The 9155-nt window shown below is 53.0% G+C and overlaps 1 long non-coding RNA gene across 1 annotated transcript; it reads right to left on the reverse strand.

Moving 5' to 3' along the window:
• Positions 1–799: 799 nt before the first annotated feature.
• Positions 800–8099, reverse strand: LOC113885571. The gene is made up of 5 exons (XR_003509251.1): positions 8004–8099; positions 7382–7540; positions 3144–3274; positions 2715–2785; positions 800–1305 (listed from the first exon to the last, which is right to left on the reverse strand). It is a non-coding gene; the product is annotated as an uncharacterized LOC113885571 (long non-coding RNA).
• Between the last annotated feature and the right edge of the window lie 1056 nt (positions 8100–9155).

Here is a 9155-nt window from a genome sequence, read left to right on the forward strand (position 1 = left end):
TCCTCTGTCGTCCCCTTCTCCTCCTGCCCCCAATCCCTCCCAGCATCAGAGTCTTTTCCAATGAGTCAGCCCTTCGCATGAGGTGGCCAAAGTACTGGAGTTTCAGCTTTAGCATCATTCCCTCCAAAGACATCCCAGGGCTGATCTTCAGAATGGACTGGTTGGATCTCCTTGCAGTCCAAGGGACTCTCAAGAGTCTTCTCCAACACCACAGTTCAAAAGCATCAATTCTTTGGCTGCGATTCATGGGGTCACAAAGAGTCAGACACGACTGAGCGACTGAACTGACTGACTGACTGATATGCACTATACACAATCCATGCATGCACATATATTGATACCTATATGCAACACACATGTATACACATACACGCACATATATGTGTGTACAGATATGCATGCACATACATGTATGCACCATACACATATAGACACATAATACATGCATGCACCCTGAGATAAAATACATACATGCACAGTTACCCCTTGTGTTTTACACTACTAGGATGTCACTTCAGCTGCCAGCTTTGCCCAGATTTCATGCACAAGCCCCTTTGCTAGTGGAGGCCGCCATAGCCAATGAACACTAATAGAAATGGGGCCTCTTGACACGTGGATGAGGAGTGAGAGAAGGCAAGACACAGTCGTCTTGAAGGAAGCCAGGAGGAAGCTTGGGAGGGAAGGCGCACAGACACTGCCAGGTCAGGAGGGTGCTGGATGGGGGCAAGCTGGGGCCTGGGCAGAGGCCCAGACTACCACCCATCCTGGGACCTGGAATCCACCCCAGTTCTGCTGCAGTTGGACTGTGAGACCTTTCCCCTTTTCCCTCCTGCCTCCCTCTGTCCATCTGTGCAGTGACTCTGTTAAGTTGTTCAGCGGCAAACTTCTGTGAGACTGACATTAAGCCTGGTAAGTGGTCAGAGGAGCCACCAAGAACTTGAAGCCTAGGAGTGCAGAGGACAGAAGTCTTACCGGGGAGCCCCCACGGACATGTCGGGGAGCATCAGGTACCCAGTAGTGACCAAGGGATGCTTCCCCTCCAGGAGTTGATGGTGCATAGCTGTGAGACCTTGACCAAGTCCCTACCCCTCTCTGGACTCCATCTGGTTCTTGAAGATGTGGGACCAGGGAACTCTATCTTCCCCAGCAGTGTGACATCACCAAGAGGAAGAATTCTAGACCCAGACTGCTCAGGGTTCAAATCCCAGACTTCATCACTTACTAGTTACCCCTTTGGGTGTGTTACTTGATTTTTCAGTTCCTTAGATTCCTCCCTGGCAAAGCATGAACAGTAATACCGCCCACCTGGGAAGAAGAGACAGGACACAGGAGACCATAGCCTTAGCTGGGCTGTACAGGGGAGGGAAGACTCACCCACCTTTGGTTGGGGTCCTGGAAAACAATTTTTAAAAGCCCAGCCGGAGAATCAGCTCACTGTTTGTAGGCATCTGGGTTTTAAAACTCAAAAGCCTGAAATAATTATGGCTCAATCTCTGCTACCAGAGGACCCCGCAGGTCTCCATGGTCTGTGTGGCTGGATCTCCAGGTAACACTGTTCAGTGGAAAAAAAAAAAAAAAAACAGGGTGCAAAGCAAGGCACACAGAATGCTTCTGCTGGAGTAAGAAACGCAGGAGATCCAAATGTAGCCATGTAGCTGCTTATTTTGCAAATAGAAACTCTGGGTTAATAAACAAAAAACAGGGGCTGGGGGGAGTTTATTTACTGGGACCCTGAGGGCATGGTCAGAAGCACAGGGTTGGAGGTATGTACCTTTTCATTCAGTAATCACTTTGGAGTAGTATTCAAGAACATTCAAAAATAAAATGAAACAAAGCTCAAGGTACCTTAGAGTAGGCAAAGAGTTTGGGAGACTAGCCCGAACCAGCCAGCTTTTCTAATCCAGGTGGACAAGCAGACAGACAGAAAAACAGCCCGAAGGCCGCCGAAGTCCCTGAGGACTGAGGACTGGGCCAGCCAGGCAGCCAGCACCATCCCCTGCGCATCTCACCCCCCACCCCAGCCAGCCCCAGTGCAGCAGGCAGCCCTGCGCCCTCTCACCCACACCCCTGCTGGCAGGAAGCATTCCACTCCCGGATTCTTCCCGGAATGAATGCTTTCTCCAAACTCATTGCAAAACATCCTGGCTGGAGCTGCAAACGGGAATCCAGACGCACCCCCGGGAGAGAGGTAACCCGTTTCCTGAGGACATTCTGGCCTGGTGCACAAGAGGGCCTTCAGCAGGAGAGGGCAGAGCAGGCCAGGCTGCCATTTGCAGCTGGGTCCCACCTGGGACCGCGGTGGGCAAGGCTCCGTGTCAAATGAGCCTGAACGGGACCGGCCGCCCGGTTTCAGGCGTTAGTGAGTGTTGAGGGGTTTGCCCAACCCCTACTCCGTATTCACTCCTTGGAGCTTGCCCAACTGAGACCTCTCGCTTTCAACAGCTTTGGGGGCTGTGCAGGGCTTGCTGAGGGAGAAAAGAGAAGGGACCCCCCTCTGGTAAGTTCCTTCAACCCCCACACCCTCACCTCACCAAGTATGGGAGGCAGGGTGTCACACAGCAGAGCCTAAGCTAGTGTCAGGGGTCTGAAATCATCACACTGCCTCCATCATCAAATCATCCCGTCTCATCCTCATCAACACACCCATCATCATCACCACCCACCGTTTCCACCATCCTCATCACTATGTCCATCAGTAACGACGTTATCCTCACCTCCTTCCACGTCTCTCATCCTCTCCATATGCCTTTGCTAATCAACCTTCGATCGGGCATGGACGTTCTTCCTAAATCACAGATAAAATCATGATCATCAATGGTTTGTAACTGCTCACTTTCCTCAGAAAAATTCCAAGTACCTTAGCACTGGTCCACTCACAGTCTGACTCCAACGTAGTGTTCCAGCCCCACCTCTACCAAGCCCACCCTGTACCCCAGCAACGCAAGGCTCAGCCCCACCACTTATGTGAGCACACCGCACCTTTCCGTCTCAATACATGTGCCTCCCTCAGCCTGTAATCCACATTCCCTTCTCTGACTCCTGATCCTAAGAACCTTTCAAATTCCCGCCTCTAGGAAGAAAAGATCAGCCTCCCCACCTGGGTCCGATCCCTGGTCCCAACTCCCACCTGAGTATCCAGTCACCTGACAATTCTAAGACTGTGGTCACCTCCCTGCCAGACAGGGAGTCCTTGTGACCCACGACTGCATTTCTCTCCTCGGTATCAGCCTTGTCACAGTTCCATCCCAGCAGTGGCCTGGGACCGGGCAGGAACCTGCAGGAAGTTTGAGAAAGAGGGGATAGGTAACAGAGTTGGCAAAAATGCGCACAGGAGAAATGAGGAAGGAATTCTAACTGTGTCTGTAACACACCCAGAGCTCAGCCCAGGTCCGAATCAGCCTCTTCGCTGGTGCCAGTCTTCAGAGGATGGGAGGTAATTCCATGGAGACAAGAGGTCTCGTCTCTCCCGGTTCCTCCTCAAACACAGCCATCCTACCCCCGTCCCACGTCATGCCTGGGGGCAGCAGAGGGGTCACAGCACCCCGAAGCCCACGCCACGGTGCTGGCTCCAACCACCCATGCTTCCCAAGCTCGTCACACATTGAGACTCTCAGCGCAGCGGGTGAATTCATTCATCCGTTCACAGACTTTTACTGTGCACTTGATAAATGCCAGGCCTTGTACTGGGGAGCGGAATTCAGCAGAGGTCAACTCAGGCTCATCCTGCATTTTTTTTTTTTTGAGTTGGATTTGAGGCTGAAGACCAGTCACCATTTCCACCACCATCACCACGATCATCACCATCACCCCCTCCAGTGCCACTCGGAGGACTTGCTGCACTCAGTACCTCCATAGGTCATTCCTCAGGAAAGGCGTCCCATCTTGCTGAAGCAGACCCTGGGAACGAGCCACTTGTCCCTGACGCTCTCAAGTCAGGAGACCAGCATTTCTGCCCTGGTCCTAGAAAAGACTGCCTAGCAGCCTGACCTTGGACAGGAGACCTCTGCACTCTCCGTAAAAGAGGAAGCCCTCCTGCCTCAAAAGCCAGTCATGTAACTTGACTTTTACACACAAGACTCCAGCCAGTGGTGCTGCTGCTGACACATCTGGGGAGGTTCTGGATCCTGGGCAGAGATGGGTGAGGGCGGCTGGCACATCCCTCCGCAGCCCTGCCCACAGGACTCTGGCCACAGCACTGGACAGGGAGGGGGCTCCAGCTGAGGGAAGAGAGGGCAGGGTGACTTCACCCTACTCTACTCCACCCAGGGTGCCCCCAACCCTCGACTTTTGCCCAGAGTGCCAGCCCATTGTGGATTCTTGATTCGGATTCTTCACTGGGCAGGGGCCTCCCCTAGAGAAGAAACTGCTTTGTGTAGGTCTCCTAATGCCCTAAACTCCTCTCTCCAGAACCTTAGGGCCCAGACAATGCCATTTAGCTGTCTTGAGTCTAATTTCAGCTCCTAACAAGGTAATCCTGCCCCACAGGGGGTCATCAAGGGACCCGGCTTTACCCGAGCCATATATGGGGAGGAGAGAGCCAGTCTAGGGATTGGAGGGACTGGTGGGCGAAGGCCATGCACACAGAGAAGAGGAAATGGAAAGACAAGTAAACTCAACTTTAAAATAATCATCCCAAAGTAGAAAAAGGTTGTGGCCGCCCTTGTTCAAGGGGAGGGGGAGTGATGCCAGGCTGCTTGGGTTTCTGAACTCAGAGTCAGGACCCTGTGGGAGCATCATCTTCCAGAAGGGAAACTGAGGCTGAGAAAGGGCGCTCTGCTGAGGGCACTCAGTGGGCATGCTGCAGGGCCAGCCGGCACCCAGGCCCCTGATGATGGATTCACTTCTGAGCAGGGCCACCCATGCTGGGCAGCCTGGCGCCTCACTTCACAGCTCAGTGCTCCTTGCAGGGCCTCCTGGGGGCAGAACTTGGGTACATCCACTGGCCATGGCAGGCTCAGGGGCACCACAAGACTTCCTGGCCCTCAGGTAGCCTGGGGACCTGGCTCCATGCTCTGAGCATGCTAACCAAGGGGACGACAGCCAGAGGCTGCAGCACCTCGCTCAGGAGTGAGAGCCAGCCAGGCCCCCAGTCCAGGCCCCTTTCCTGCCTCCTGCCCCCTCCCTGTACCACCCACTCTGTCCCTGTGTCCCCAGGCCCAGACCTCACTCACCCACCTCTGCTCATTCATTCTGTTGCCCTCTTTTTCTGCTCCCTTTGAATTTTCCTATTCTTCCTCTTTTCCTCACCCCCAATCTCTTCTGTCTTTCTAACTCTGTTTCCTCTCATTCCTTATTCCTCTTTTTCCTCTCTGTGTCTCTGTCTCTCTTTGTGCCTTTCTGTTGTGTGTGTGCATGCGTGCAGTGGATTTGTTTACCTCTCACGTGGCGTTTTAGTACAGTTGAGAACGCACTTTTCCATTTGTTACCTCATCTGCTCTTAACAACAACTCTGTAAGGAAAGCAGGGCGGAAAGGCAGAGAGATCACTTCTCTCTGTGCCCAGGGGGAAGGCAGAGGCTCAGAGAGCTCAAGAGACTTCTAAGGCCACACAGCTTTCAGGGCCACCTCCGGACAAGAGCATCAGCCAACGCCGGTGAGAGTGTCTGTGCAGGTGTGTTCTGGCCTCACCGAGCTCCCGGTGATGCCCAGCCACGTCCTTACAGCCTCTGCAAGAAGCTACTGGAGCCCTGAACCTCTCTGGGCTTGTTCTGACCCATATTCTTCCAGATCAGCCAGCCTGACTCCAGAAGGACCGCTCTGCCATCCCTAGATGACCTCAGAGGTCCTGGGACATGCCAGTGACCGTCAGCATGGTGATTCCTGGAAGCGACTCTCTGGAGACCATGCCTGGCCCTTCAGTGGTAGGAGGCAGCGGGTCCCGGGTGGGACAAGTGGACCCGTGGCTGTGTTGGAGTGGGGCCCCCAGAGAGAACAGCCCTGGGCTGGAGTGGATAGGGATCCTTTGTCCTGGGACTGGAGGAGGGCTCTGCACTCGGAGTCACAGGGGAGGTGGGCAGGCCAGCAATGCTTCCACCCAGGGAGCCGCTGCTGGCTGGACCTGTCCTAAGGGTTTCCCAGGCACCTTCAACACACCACGTCACATCTGGGCTCAACATCCCATCACCACCACTGCTGACCCATCTCTTCTGGACATGCCTTCAGGAAACCAAGAACACCACCCTCCACCCTCCGGGGACATCAACAGATACCCAAAATCTCTCACTCCCCCATGAAAGCCACTTCCAAACTGGCCTCCTCTGGGCCTCTCTCTCCCCACTCCTGCCACGTGGCTCTGTTCTGGAATTCTACACTGCCTCCTGCCTGGGCTGCTGCCCCCTGCCTTTCCCCCACGCCGCCTCCTACCGCCCACAACACCCTCCCACCTGGATGAGCACTGCGCTTCTGTTCTGTAGCCAGAGAGACCTAGACTTGAGTTCCTGTGCTACTTCTACCAGTTTGACTTTGGGCAAATTACTTACTTTCTGAGCATCTTGACATCAGTGAGCTAACTCCCTTGACTCTGTTCTCATGCTTACCAAGTGACCTGCTAATTATAATTTGACTTCCTGCTGGAATCATCTACCAGAGAAGAGTACGCTGAACTAAGGGATGAGGCTATTCTACTCAACATAACAACTGTAGCTCTTTTTGCAAATTTATTATTCGATATTCTTGTTTGCCAAAAATAGAAGAGGATGTAATGTCCGCATTAGAGGGAGAAATCTGAGAACATTCACACTAACAACAACAAAAATGACGAAGGCAGTAAAAAGATGAGTGTGTGTCGACTGAACTGCCTTCACATGCCTGGAAAGCTACTAGTGAATGAGGTTTATGTTTGCTTTTGCAGCTTTAAGATGCACATCTGGACAGATTTAAACTAAAGTAGGTAAGTACTAAATGCTAAACAACTAGGTAGTGAGCTGCCCGTGACTGGAGATATGCAAAAGGAGGCCGGGCAAACCTCGGTGGGGAATGTTGCAGAGAGCTGTCATTCTTGAGCCTTTCCTCTTCCTTTCAATTACTAACACATTCATTCAGTCACGAAGCACTAAATGACTGTTAAATCTGTCTGTCCCCGTCTATCCCCAGACACTGCTGCTGCTGCTGCTAAGTCGCTTCAGTCGTGTCCGACTCTGTGCGACCCCATGGACGGCAGCCCACCACGCTGCCCCGTCCCTGGGATTCTCCAGGCAAGAACACTGGAGTGGGTTGCCACTTCCTTCTCCCAGATACTACTCTGGGTCAAGTCACCATTTCCTTCTTCCTAGATGAAACAGCAGCTCTAGGATGATCCCATGCACCCAAGCTGGTCTTCTCCCTTTCATCCTTTCCAGCTGTGATTGTCCTAAAGCGGGAATAAGCTCATTCAATTCACCTACCACAACCCCACCCCCAGGCCCCCACTGCCCTTGGTGTAGAATCAAATTCCGTAGCACGGGGATTCGCCTGGGGATCCAAAGGTGGAGACGTCACCTTCCAGTGCGGGGCGTGTGGATTCAACCCTGGGTCAGGGAGCTGAGATCCCGTATGCCTCCCTCCTGGCCAGAAACCAAAACATAAAACAGAAGCAATATTGTAACAAATTCCATAAAGACTTTAAAGATGGTTCACATCAAAAAAAAAAAATCTATAGCATGGCCATCAAGGCCCCCTTACCTCTTCCTGACCACCTCTCCAGTGTACCGTCACCACCCACATTGGCATGTGTGATGCCCAGCCAGGGGGGACTACATGCTGCCTGCTGTTGCTGCATGCCCGCACTCCTCACTCCCCACAAGCCACCATCCAGCTTTCTGGCTTTGCAGACACCACTGTCTTTGCCTGCAACACTCTCTGTTACATGTTCCTCCTCTGTCTGACTGACTCCCATTGTCCATACCTGAGCTTCCACCTCTCCCTGGCAACCCCTCCAAGGTACCCCGTACACACCCCCAGCCCGGGCTAGGCTCCTGTAGAAGCAGCTCACAGCCCATGTCACACTGCATCCTCCCTGACTCGTACCTTTCCCTTCAAGAAGAACTCAAGGCCAGAGGCCATGCAGGCTTCACCACAATGGCCCTGCCCGCGCCTGCCGCCCACGCCTGGATCAGGTCAGTAGTGGCTGGTTTAAGACAGAAAGGAAAGAGGGCGAGGTAAGCATGGGGCAGGAGGCCAGGCAAGCAGACTGGACACTGCCCTTAATGTCCTGGCCCAATCTGGTTTTCTAGAGCTTAGTTATGAACACACAGAGAGGGAGGGCTTGTCACTAAGTTAGGGGCCCCAGAATAAATTTCTGTACTGCCACTTGGGCCGTTGGCTGCCCAGGGGGCACCATGGAACCACCTGCCAGAGACCAGGCTGAGAGGAGCCCGAAGAGCTCCTCGGGGTCTCAGGCCATGTTTCCTGTCGGCTCGAGTTAACGGTCCCCAGGTCCAGGAAGCGCCACAGCTTCCCCAGCTGCTCCTGGGCACCAAGGCCTCTGCACCATTTGGAATTCATCACAACCAGAGCCGTGTTGAGCCCCGGATCTGGCTAACATTATCTTGGAATTTTCAGGGTCTCATATGTAATGCCCAGCTGGTTCCCAGGAACCGAGGACAGAAATGCATGCCCACCCCCCTCCCCAACCTCTTGCTCTCCATGTACCCACCAAGGCAGCCAGACAGGAAAGAGAGGACGGGACAGACAGGACCCTCAGGCCACAGCTCCCCATCTGGATCCCAGCCCTGGATATCTTGGCAGGAGCCAAAAAAAAAAAAAAAAAAACAAAGCCAGAATAATTGTCCAGTCCCCTCCTCAGACCCAATGCATCCATTTCTACCACAGCTACCATGAATTAGTGCTTACTTCCACTAATCACCACTAAGTTCTGTGCATCTTACACATATAAATTTATTTAATCCTTACAACAGCCCTATAGAGGCGCTTCCATCAGCCTTACTGGCAGATGAGGAAACCAAAGCACAGAGCGGTTTACTTGTCTGGAGTCCCACAGTTATATGTACAGGGCCAGGATTTAAACCCAGAGAGGCAAGCAGGCTAGATTCAGACTCAACAGCTTCCAGAATATTCTTTGAGCAATATAGCCAAAATCAAAGGCCACACTCAATGCTGAGTCCTTCAAACTTGGGCAACGAGTACCTTGGTGTCCTAGTCCTGGATGGTTTTCTCTGC

This window comes from Bos indicus x Bos taurus, chromosome 28 (assembly GCF_003369695.1).
Source record: "Bos indicus x Bos taurus breed Angus x Brahman F1 hybrid chromosome 28, Bos_hybrid_MaternalHap_v2.0, whole genome shotgun sequence".
In the NCBI taxonomy this organism is placed as follows: Eukaryota; Metazoa; Chordata; class Mammalia; order Artiodactyla; family Bovidae; genus Bos; species Bos indicus x Bos taurus.